Below are 11,847 nucleotides of genomic sequence, written 5' to 3' on the forward strand. Positions count from 1 at the left end.
TTATTTTCAGATAATTTTAACATAATAATTTCAAAGGTAGCATAATTGGCTATGGAGTCTAGACCCATCTCATCAACATTTTTAAAATCTTAATCAAAATGGGTGAAAGGGACCTTAAAACAATATGGTAAAATTGAATTGCGAATAGTAAGATTTTCTAAACTATGAAAGTAGTTAACTGTATTATAGCAAATATGATATTGAATTATTAAATTTTTCTAAATTTTAGGCTAATATTGTAAAAATATATAGTTTCTAATAATTTTAAAATGGGAGTCTAAAAATCAAATATTTTATTTAGAAAGAAACAATAAAAACGTATTTTGGCTGTGGATTCTCAAAAAAAGAAGAAGAGTATTTTGGCTAAGATGATGGAATTATTAGGTTTTGCCAATAAAGATTGAACCTTTACTAAAACCACTTTTAACTGGTAGTTATTGTAAAATTAAATACCTTAAATAAATTGAAATCATTGTTAAAATAAAATTCAAATATAATCAAAACGTTCTAATTCATTATGCATGTGAACCTAAATACAAAATAGTAAAATTCTAATAATTTTATTGATAAAAAAGAAGAAGATTGGAATCCTACAAAATCTCATAATATAAATTACAATCTTAACGGGATCTTGCATATTTAAGTTTTTAATTAACGTATAGATTGTTTTTAGTTTTTTTTAGATTGTAACATCATAAGATTTTAATTAGTAACTATGCATTTGAAGAAGTAGATAGGGGTAATCAGTTTGAGTCTTCCTTAAATCCCTCTTGGTACCAAGTACCAACATTTCCAAAGAACTTGCAGTTGCCGACTATTTTAAGTAGTAACATTGAACCAAGTATAGAATCCAAAATTGATGAAATTGATGAATCTTTGGTTGCTTTCTTGGCCTCGTAATCAATTTTCTATGAGAAGCATGCAGACACCAATATCTAGTTCCTCACACACCCACTAGGCCTTAACAAAAGGAATTTTTCCAAAAAAAAAGAAAAAAAACCTAAACAAAAGGTTTCCTAGCGCGTAACATAAGGATGAAAGAAATCGAATGTCTTAAAGAGTTTGTAAGTGTGGTCACTATCCTAACTCTTGACTTATTTAAACTCTAATTTAACATAACGTGAAACTATCTAAACACTGATTAAACTTACTATTACTCGAATTGAATCCAAAATCTCGTACTCGTGAAATGACGGGACAAAGAAACCTTCTTGCTACTAAGTCATCTAGTCGGATGATTGGAAGGCCTAGTTAGTACAAGTGGGTGTAGTGTGTACCAAAGCACCGAGCAAAGATTGTGACTGGTTGTCTCAAGTGTTATAATTGTTGGGGACAGTAAGATGGGAAAGTGACACATACACATACAATGATGTGCAATATCAATATGCAATCGATACAATCCCCCTTGAACAAATAGGGGTGGGATCCAGATCATTGAATGGTCATAATCCAATGTGTGATGACACGTGTACGGCTGGTACACAACAAGACTTGACAAGGTACGTACACCCATTACATAAGATCCAAAAATTAATCTACGGTCCTAGAGGATACAGTCAGGGCGGGTTCCTCTTCGGCTCTCCCTCCCAAACGCTGCCAGCTAAACATGCATGGGGCAGAAATTGTCTCTCTCAATCTCTTGATATGTCTATTTCATATTGATCAAGTGATCCTCACCGTTGGATTTATGCTCTATTTGAGTAATCACCGTCTGATATCGCCTAAAAGTTTTTTTTTTTTTTTTTTTAATTCTTTTTTTTTCAAGAAAGCCTTGATCCTTCAAATTTATTTGGTAAATTCTACAATGATTTGGGACAGGGAGGTCTATGGTTAGTTCGGATCAAATTTGAGCTTAACTTGATTAAGTCGGGTGAATAGATCTGTGACCCTCTATCAACCTAATGGTCGGTCGAAACTAGATTTCTTGATTTATTAGTTGCACTAGTTAGGGATAACCTATAATAAATATCATATATATATTTTTATATATAATATTTGATGAGATAAATGGTAATTAAAACTCAAGTTGATCTATTGGTAATATTACTTTTATTTTATAAAAAAATATTTTTATTAATTTTAATTAGCAAATATTATCTCAGTTTTTGCATAAAAATTTCCATTGAATTTGGAAAAATGTTTCTAAAAAAAAGTTTGGCAAAGTCAATTCCATGGATTTTTTGGGGCAAAACCTGTTTTTATTTATTTATTAATTGCTGTAGATTGGATAAAAACAATTCTCCAAGAATTAAAAAATAATAATTTATTAGATTATTATAAATAAATTTTATAGTTCCCGTGTATATATAGAGAGAGAGAGAGATTTGTCACTGCTCACAATATTGAACATAATTTTTTTTAACTTTTATAAAATAATCAAAATGGCATAATTTTGTTTACATATCAACATTACATGTTGTCACTACGTACATAAATGAATTTTGAAAACAAAACTACAAACTGGGGAAGGCTTTCTCCATATGTTAGCCACACGGGCGTAACCATTTTTCTTTCACTTTTTTTTTTTCAATTTCAAAATTATGCCTTTAATTTTACCATTTGTAATTTATTGAAAATTCAGTCTTATATGCTGTATTTTGTTTTTCACAGAGCTCAGCTCACTATGAACACTATACTTCTTTGTGATGCCTTTATCATGGGTTTCACTATAAGGATTACATGCCCCTTTTTAACCATCGTAATATGGATTAAGATACTCTATTCTTAAAATAATATTAAATATTGAAAATAATTTGTGTTGAAACTGTTTTGCTAAAAGATTTAAAAAATTCAATACAATATATTTTTAAGATAATTATTTTATTTTTTGAAAATTATAAATGATTTGGTACTCCATTTTTTATATATAAAAAAATCAACACTTAAATACAATAATTAAAAATTATGAAAATTTTACTAAAACATCTCAATTTTTAGTAATAATAAGTATTTATTTTTTAGTTTTGAAAAGAAGGTTGTGACTTTATTAAAGAATATTAGTCATATCGACTAGGATTACAACATTGAGATGTGGAGAAATATCTTCCATCCATGCAAAAAGTTTGCAATTTTATGAGCAACAAAATTCTCCTATCTCCTAATATGTGAAAAACTAAAAGCAGTGAAGATTTCTGCTAGAGATTTCACTTCATCAATCAAGTGGCCATGAGAAGCTAAAGAAGCATCCTCACTCTTCAAAGTATTGATTAATACCTTTGAATCTCCCCCTAGAATAAGGGATGATAGTACAATATCTTGAGCGAAGGCTAAAGCTTTGATTGCTGCCAAAGCTTCCACGGTTGCCACAACAGTAGGAAGGGCTAGCTATCTTCTTGGTCATGGAGGCTGTAAGGACACGATTCTCAAACGGCCCAACAATGACGTTGGGCTCGCACGTGAAGGATCCCTCACAATAAGATTTGTAGAGAGTGGGCTTGAAAGGCTAGCGTTTGGTCACAGGGCGTTGGTCCAAATCGGACTTTAGGGAAACTCAGATAAGAAAAGGCTTCAGCCTGGATATCCAAGCCCTACAACTTTGTAACTTGAGGGATTGGACTCCTCGGATCATGTCCGAGGAGCACTAATGTCTTTCTCCGGTTACCCGGCGGTGGGTTTTTCGTGGTGGTGTACATATATTGTCCAGGCATTCTCATCCCTGGAGTTTTTCCCAGGAAGTGAGATGGGGGTCCTTTTCTGATTAGTTTATCTTCTTTTTTATACTAGCCTACGTTCGCTGTCCCTCGTCCACGTGTAGGGTCAACTTTTTTAGGACTGCTATTTGTCCCGTCAGTCTAATCCCAGAATTGTTAGGTATGGTTTGATAAAGCCTAAGAATCTGGTTCTGTTAGGTACAGAGTCTTATCTGGGGAGGGTAATAAGGGTAACTTACCTAAGATATTTTAGATCTTCTTACCAATTTTCCTTTACCTCTTTTTTTCCCCTCTTCTTAAGGGAGTTTTGGGTCGGCTGAGGACTAAACCGTCCTCGGCTGCGTCTCTGGGCCATCTTTGGCCTTATATTTTTTAAGTTTTGGGCCATAACTTTTTTCGGCTTGGGCCTGTGGACTCTCCATGAGCAAGTGGGTCTGGCCCATAAATTATTGGGCCCCACAATAGCCCCTCAAAACCCTGCTGTCCAACATCTCGGTTGGAAATGTGGGTTTTGGTAATACCGAGCCTTTATTATGGCTCATTTATTTCAGCCCTTGACTGACGCGGGCAACTCTTCACCTGCTCAGGGAATGCACCGGTCTACGAGATGTTTCCCTTAATTTGCGCACGATGCCCTTATGCCGTTTGGTTATCCGAAGCGCGTCTTTAATATCTTCCCTTTACGAGACCTCCCAGATCTAACGGTTATCGATAGCGTGGGGAAACGAAACGGATGTGTATTTATTTGCAGACTTCCCTGGAGATCTGAATGTATTATGACCCCTTTTCCTCGTCCCCTATATAAAGAGAGAAGACAAAAGCTGATTTTATCATACTTGAATTCCTCATATTCCTCCCAGAGTTCACTTCTTCCCTCTGGTTATACCTTATCCGATAATACGTTCAGCACAGTTGTCAGCCATGAATAAACCATTCTATTCCCAAAAACATCATGTCTTAATAAAGCTCGAGATGGCTCGGTCAGGGCAAGGATGGCGGAGACTCAAGATTTGTCTCCCCTTCCTTTTAGCCAAAATCCGAAGCAGGGACTCGTCACATCTCACTTTCGGTGTGACTGAGTCAAAAACATCCATTATCACCACCATCCGCTCTCTCACGAGCATATCTAACATGGCGTCAGTGTGTTAGGAGTCAGGACTGGGGCTGGGACTAAGCGTCCCCACTTCTTCCTCTCTTCTTTCACTGGCGCCTCTTTTTGCCTCTCTTTCCTCCTTCTCACTTTTTCCCTCTTCTTCTCCTCCTTCCTACTCATGTCCTCCATCTTCTTTATTCATCTCCTCCATCTTCCTTATTCATCTCCTCCATCCTCCTCTTCCTTCTCCTTCAAATTCTTCTTCCTTATCCTTCAAATTCTTCTCCCTTCTCCTTCATCTTCTTCTTAAGAAGGTTCTTCTCTCTATATAAGCAATACTGAGGCAGAGATTGGAGAGACTTTGAAGACGAGTTTAAAAAACACCTGATTGTTTACTTATCTGTATTGCGGATGTTATAGTTGCTTCGGCAGTTCATCTTTTGTATAGGCTTGTTTAAGCCCCTTTTTGTACGTTGTAATCATTTTTCATATTAATAAAAGTTGCTGTTACTTTACTTCGCATGTTCTGTTTTTATGTTTTTACAAGTTTACAAGCGCTGTTCGGCACAATAATATAGCATTTGAATCAATGACAACTAAGGCTAAAATATTTGCTAATAAAAAGATGTCATCATAACTTTAATAAAATTATTCGACATAGCAATGCCGACCAGTGAGGGACGAAACTCACCTTAAAATTAGCCGAGATGAGGACTAAGTGCTCGATACGGTATAGGAAGTAACTATCCGAGGACATGTCACCCGCTAAATGAACAGTTTCCTTAAGCTAATGAACATTGGGTCATTTCGCCATCTTCTTAACACACTAGCCTTAACCTTTTACAGTATTTTAGCCGAGAACCTTCCCCATCCGAGTAGTTGGTTTCCCCATAGGCTTGAGTCCGAGGGCCATGCAAGTCCTAGGTTCTGTCCAAAACTTATGGTTTTTTTTTTTTTTTTTTTTTTTTTTTTTTTTTTGTGTACTTGGTTTCCCCATAGGCTTGAGTCCGAGGGCCATGCAAGTCCTAGGTTCTGTCCAAAACTTATGTTTTTTCTTTTGTGTACTTGGTTTCCCCATAGGCTTGAGTCCGAGGACCATGCAAGTCCTAGGTTCTGTCCAAAACTTTTTGAGTTCAGATTCTCCCTTTCTTCAGGTATTTCACGAGGCACCGAGCAGGGGTTGTCCTCGGCAGCGGCTATTTCTCGGCGTGGGCCACAGTCCCTGGGCCCTCATGCAGAGCGGGCCTGGGCCGCGAAGTCACTAAGCCCACGAATTAAGAGGTATCTCTACAGCCTTTGGCCACGCGGTACTTTCTGACGTCCCAATGTTCGAGGTGCGCCTTTACGAGGCTTCTTTAATCTTGTGGTTGCAGTTGACGTTGGAAGTTGAGCCAAAACCATTTTGTCTGTAGCGTCCCTTGGGATGCTGCGTGAATTAACTGCCACCACCTTATTCCCTTAAATAAATGGGAGAGATAGTTGCTTTCCCTACACACAACTCCTTCAGCTTCCTCCCAAATCACAGCTCCTATACTCAGTGCTGTCCTCCCTTAGCATAACATGTTTGAGGCGAGGGTCGGGAAGAAGGAACTCTTTCCGCCACGGAAGCGCCGTGCCCTCCTGAGACTCAAAATAGTGGGGTATGGGCACAGGAAGCATAAATTCAAGAGAATACTCCATTTCAATCGAGGGGAAAGGGTGTCTCTCCCTCTTTTAGTCAAAATCCGAAGCAAGTTCTGTTCATGCCAGAATTTTGGTGTGTCAGAAGAAAGATTCTCCGCCATTAGCGCCTCTGCCCTGTTGCAGGCAAATTTTTGGTGAAAGCTCCTCAACTTCCGGCTCCCTGCACCTTTCCTTCAGCGGTGTAAGGCTCAAGTTGGGTTTCTTTTGCTGCCTGAGTTATGGGCACATAAAAGCATTGAGGAAGAACTAGGTCTTGGAGCAGTAGCCAACCTCTCCTCTGATCCACTTCCTCGGCTTTATCTTATTCTCTTGTATCTTTCCTTTCAATTATACAGTGAGCTTTAACATAAGCTGATTCCAGCTTTTCATTGTACGCTGTACTATTTCTTTGTTTTAGTAAAAATGGAAATTTATTTATTTGTTTTGAATACTGTTCTTTTGGCAGTACCACTTGGTGAATGGATGTGCCTCATGTGTGTGTTTCTCCTCAGTAATATTTAGAGCAAAAGCCCTTGAAACACAATCCAACTAATTCTAATTTACCGACACTACCAGGCATAATAATAACAATTCATAGTAAGTTAAACTTAGGAAACTAACCGAGATAACGGTTGAGCGTTCTGTAATAAGTGCGAAAATATTGTCCGAGAACGATAATCTCGAAATAATCCATCCGAGCAGCTGACTGAGAAGTAGGGAACTCTGATTGTGCTTCTAGCGACTTACATTTTTGTGAGTACTTGGTTTCCCCATAGGCTTGAGTCCGAGGACCATGCAAGGCCTTGGTTCTGTCCAAAACTTTTTTGAGTACTTGGTTTCCCCATAGGCTTGAGTCCGAGGACCATGCAAGGCCTTGGTTCTGTCCAAAACTTTTTGAGTACTTGGTTTCCCCATAGGCTTGAGTCCGAGGACCATGCAATGCCTTGGTTCTGTCCAAAACTTAGTTTTTCTTTTGAGTACTTGGTTTCCCCATAGGTTTGAGTTCGAGGACCATGCAAGACCTTGGTTCTGTCCAAAACTTATAGTTTTTCTTTTGAGTACTTGGTTTCCCCATAGGTTTGAGTCCGAGGACCATGCAAGACCTTGGTTCTGTCCAAAACTTATAGTTTTTCTTTTGAGTACTTGGTTTCCCCATAGGTTTGAGTCCGAGGACCATGCAAGACCTTGGTTTTGTCCAAAACTTATAGTTTTTCTTTTGAGTACTTGGTTTCACCATAGGTTTGAGTCCGAGGACCATGCAAGACCTTGGTTCTGTCCAAAACTTTTTGGGTACTTATTTGCTTTTTTCGCAGGTCAGCCCCTTGGCCATGACTGGGAGAGCTGACTTGAGGTCGGAAGCCCCTAGAGCTGCCCGTGCCGTTGGCATTACAGGATGTAAGCCCTGGCTCCAGTTTATATCGGAGCGACAACTGCAGGTCACCGGAGATGGGAAAAACTCGCGAATCTCTGCTTGCTAGAGAGTTGACTCATGCACCACCCGTGCCAACGCGCAAGCCTCCCCACAGACGGCGCCAATTGTAAGGACACGATTCTCAAACGGCCTAACAATGACGTTGGGCTCGCACGTGAAGGATCCCTCACAATAAGATTTGTAGAGAGTGGGCTTGAAAGGCTAGCGTTTGGTCACAGGGCGTTGGTCCAAACCGGACTTTAGGGAAACTCAGATAAGAAAAGGTTTCATCCTGGATATCCAAGCCCTACAGCTTTGTAACTTGAGGGATTGGACTCCTCGGATCATGTCCGAGGAGCACTAATGTCTTTCTCCGGTTACCCGACGGTGGGTTTTTCGTGGTGGTGTACATATATTGTCCGGGCATTCTCATCCCTGGAGTTTTTCCCAGGAAGTGAGATGGGGGTCATTTTCTGATTAGTTTATCTTCTCTTTTATACTAGCCTACATTCGTTGTCCCTCGTCCACGTGTAGGGTCAACTTTTTTAGGACTGCTATTTGTCCCGTCAGTCTAATCCCAGAATTGTTGGGTATGGTTTGATAAAACCTAAGAATCTGGTTCTGTTAGGTACAGAGTCTTATCTGGGGAGGGTAATAAGGGTAACTTACCTAAGATATTTTAGATCTTCTTACCAATTTTCCTTTACCTCTTTTTTACCCCTCTTCTTAAGGGAGCTTTGGGTCGGCCGAGGACTAAACCGTCCTCGGCTGCGTCTCTGGGCCATCTTTGGCCTTATATTTTTTAAGCTTTGGGCCATAACTTTTTTAGGCTTGGGCTTGTGGACTCTCCATGAGCAAGTGGGCCTGGCCCATAAATTATTGGGCCCCACAGAGGCTATAACCTATCCATTCTCATCCCCAACTACAACACCTATGCTAGTTGTGTTTTTATCTTATGCATAATTTTAGACTATAAAAATTTGAAATTTAAACATTTGATTGATGACATAGCTATTAATCTTTTGATTTTTTAGAAATTTTGCAATTATAAAGAATATAAGGACCACTTTTATATAATATTTTTACAAACTATTTTGGTAGCAAATTCTTATTGGTTTGCATATAGGCCCACCACTTATATCATTTTTTTACTTACCAATAATCACTTATTACATCAGCAATTTATAAAAAAGTTTGTAGCTCTAGCATTTTCTTTATTTTAGTGATCATAAAAAAATTTATAGGTCTATAATCTAAAACAAAATATATAAGCCCCAAAAAAATTAGCTTAACAACAAAAATTACCAATAGTAAAATTAAAAAAATAATAATAATTAAGCACAATCAACCAATTTTGTTCAAAATAAACAACCCACACAAAAATAATTTTTTCCTTACCCACACAAAAAAAAAAAAAAAAAAAAAACCTCAACAGTTAATTAGTAGTAGAGTCAGAGGTTGAAATTGCTACACACACCCAATTGTAAAGCCGCTCCCGCTGACTCAAAGTTCTGGTTCCATCCTTGATTATCTTGGCATATAAAAATATATTATTAAAAGTAAATACATTCAAAAAAAAAAAAAAACTATTTCAGTTGAAACTCATTTACCAAAAGTTTCAAGAAATTCTTATTATCTATTTTTAAAAAATTATTTTAGTATCTTTTTATTTATAATTTTGTGTTTGATAAAATTATAATGTTACAAGTCAAATTAATTATGTTATGTAGCTCCAAGTTCATTATACTACTTCCTCAAAAAAAAAAAAAAAAAAAAAATGTTTATTAGACCAGGAATTACACGTCATTCTTTTTTCATGCCATTTATGGTGGTTTTTCTATTATGTATTTTTCAGTAAGAATTTTCTATGATATTAGTTATTTGGGGAAAAGGTACTTTCTCCCTCTATATTTGGGTAGTTTGCAATTCTCTCTCTTATCTTTAAAACCAACAATTTTTTTCTTTTATGTTTGAAAAATGAGCAAATACTCTAAATTCATTTCTTTGTTAGTTAAATCCTATAGAATCGCATTGATTACAAAAAAATTTCCCAAAAATTTAATAATTAAATCCTTAAAAAAAATTATAATTGTTGCTCCTAGTTTATATAAGAGAAACTTTCTTCTTTTATATATATATACACACACCAATAATTGAGCTCTAAATTTCAATATAAACTTTTTTCCATAATTAAGGGAAGAGGGAAGTTAACTTACCTTCCTCCTCTATCCAAAAAAAAACACCTTACCTTCTTCCCAAATAGAATAAAGAAAAAAAAAAATGTGATGAGGTAAGTTACACTTTCCTTCCATGAAATATAAGGATCTTTTTGTATGTCCCCATAAATTTTAAAATTAAGTATTCAACTTCCTCAATTATAGGATTATTTAAAATTTTTCTCTCTATTAATATTTTCCCACTTTCACCACCGTGCACCCTTAGTGCAATGGTCACTCCACAAGTATAAGTGTTTACGGGATGTGAAGGGTAAGAATTGGGGTTCAAGTTTCTAGGAGGTACTCTCACACATATACACTTAGATTAGGTTAAAGTAGAATTTTTATCTAGTATGAAAAAAAAATTCATACATTCCATTATATTAACATTAATCTCTATATACTTATTATGTAATCATAGAGGAAAAAAGAAGAAGAAGAATTGAAGGTAAAACAATGGAGAAAAGATTATCTTTTGTTTCTTTATTCATATTTTGTTGGTGAAAGTATGCAAGAGAAGATTTTCCACTCATTGATTAGCAAAAAAAAAAAATCTACTCATTTCTTCTTTTTTGGAGATTTATATGGAACTAGTGAATAGTGATACATAAGGAAGACCTAATTAGGTGTTATCAGTCTTGAGTGAGAAAATTGTTACATAAGGGATTTTTGGCTTGGTATATTATTATTATTATTATTATTATTATTATTATTAATCTAGAAGAGATTGATATCGTGATTAGAGGAATTTTTTACCCCAAATCCAAAACACCTTTATTATCGTTTAGCAAATTTATTGACACTATATTTGATTTGAGGGTTGGATTATCTCACAATGTTTATGATTATTTAAAAATTAATTAAATATAAATGCTTTACTAATTATATATATATATATATATATATTTAAAAAAAAAAAAAACCTTGAATAGCATATTTAAGGACAAAACTTAGGTACAATACCTTAGATTATGTTCTTTAGGTTTCCCCCTTAATATTCAGCTGTGTGGTTACTTAACTAAAAAATACACTTCCATTCCATGAGAAAAAATCTACATGGCAAAATTTTAAAATGGGAACCTAAGGAATAGTACCTAAGTCTTGCCCCATATCTAATTACATAAATTTAATGATTAAGTTGTTAGAGATATCATGGCTCAAGATGTTCAAAGATAAACCAATTGTAAATTCATATACTTGTTAAACCAAAAAAAAAAAAAAAACCAAACACTGAGTTATTTTAGGGTTAACTGAGGATTCCCTAGGGTATAAAACCTAAATTAGGTTCATTGTAATGAGTTTTAATTTATATAAAAAAAAAAAAAAAAAAAGTACTTGTTAAGAGTTTTCACCTATAGATGCAAGCCATTAGGACGGACTAGGTTAAAATCCTTGCTTCTAATCTTTCTTTTCTCTTCTATCTCTTTCAATCGGTCAATTGCATAACTTTAAGTTAATCATAAATTTTCTTATTGTCTTAAGGTGTCATTGTTGAAAACATAATCAACATATGATTGAATATTTGACAATTGTCTTATAATAGAAACCAATCATTACACCAATCTAATGATTAATTCAACCAAATAATTTATTCATATTTTTTAAGATAAAAATTAAGGAGAATAAAGGGTTTAAATTAGATATACTTGAGATTGTTTTACCTAATACTAAAAGATTCTAATATTGATTTGTAGACAATGAATTCCATTTTTAGTACCATAGTTAATATATAGAATGGAATGTATATATATATATATATATATATATATATATATTTATATATATTTATATTTATATTTATATGAATATGGTATG

The sequence above is a fragment of the Quercus robur genome, chromosome 4 (genome assembly GCF_932294415.1).
Source record: "Quercus robur chromosome 4, dhQueRobu3.1, whole genome shotgun sequence".
Classification (NCBI taxonomy): domain Eukaryota; kingdom Viridiplantae; phylum Streptophyta; class Magnoliopsida; order Fagales; family Fagaceae; genus Quercus; species Quercus robur.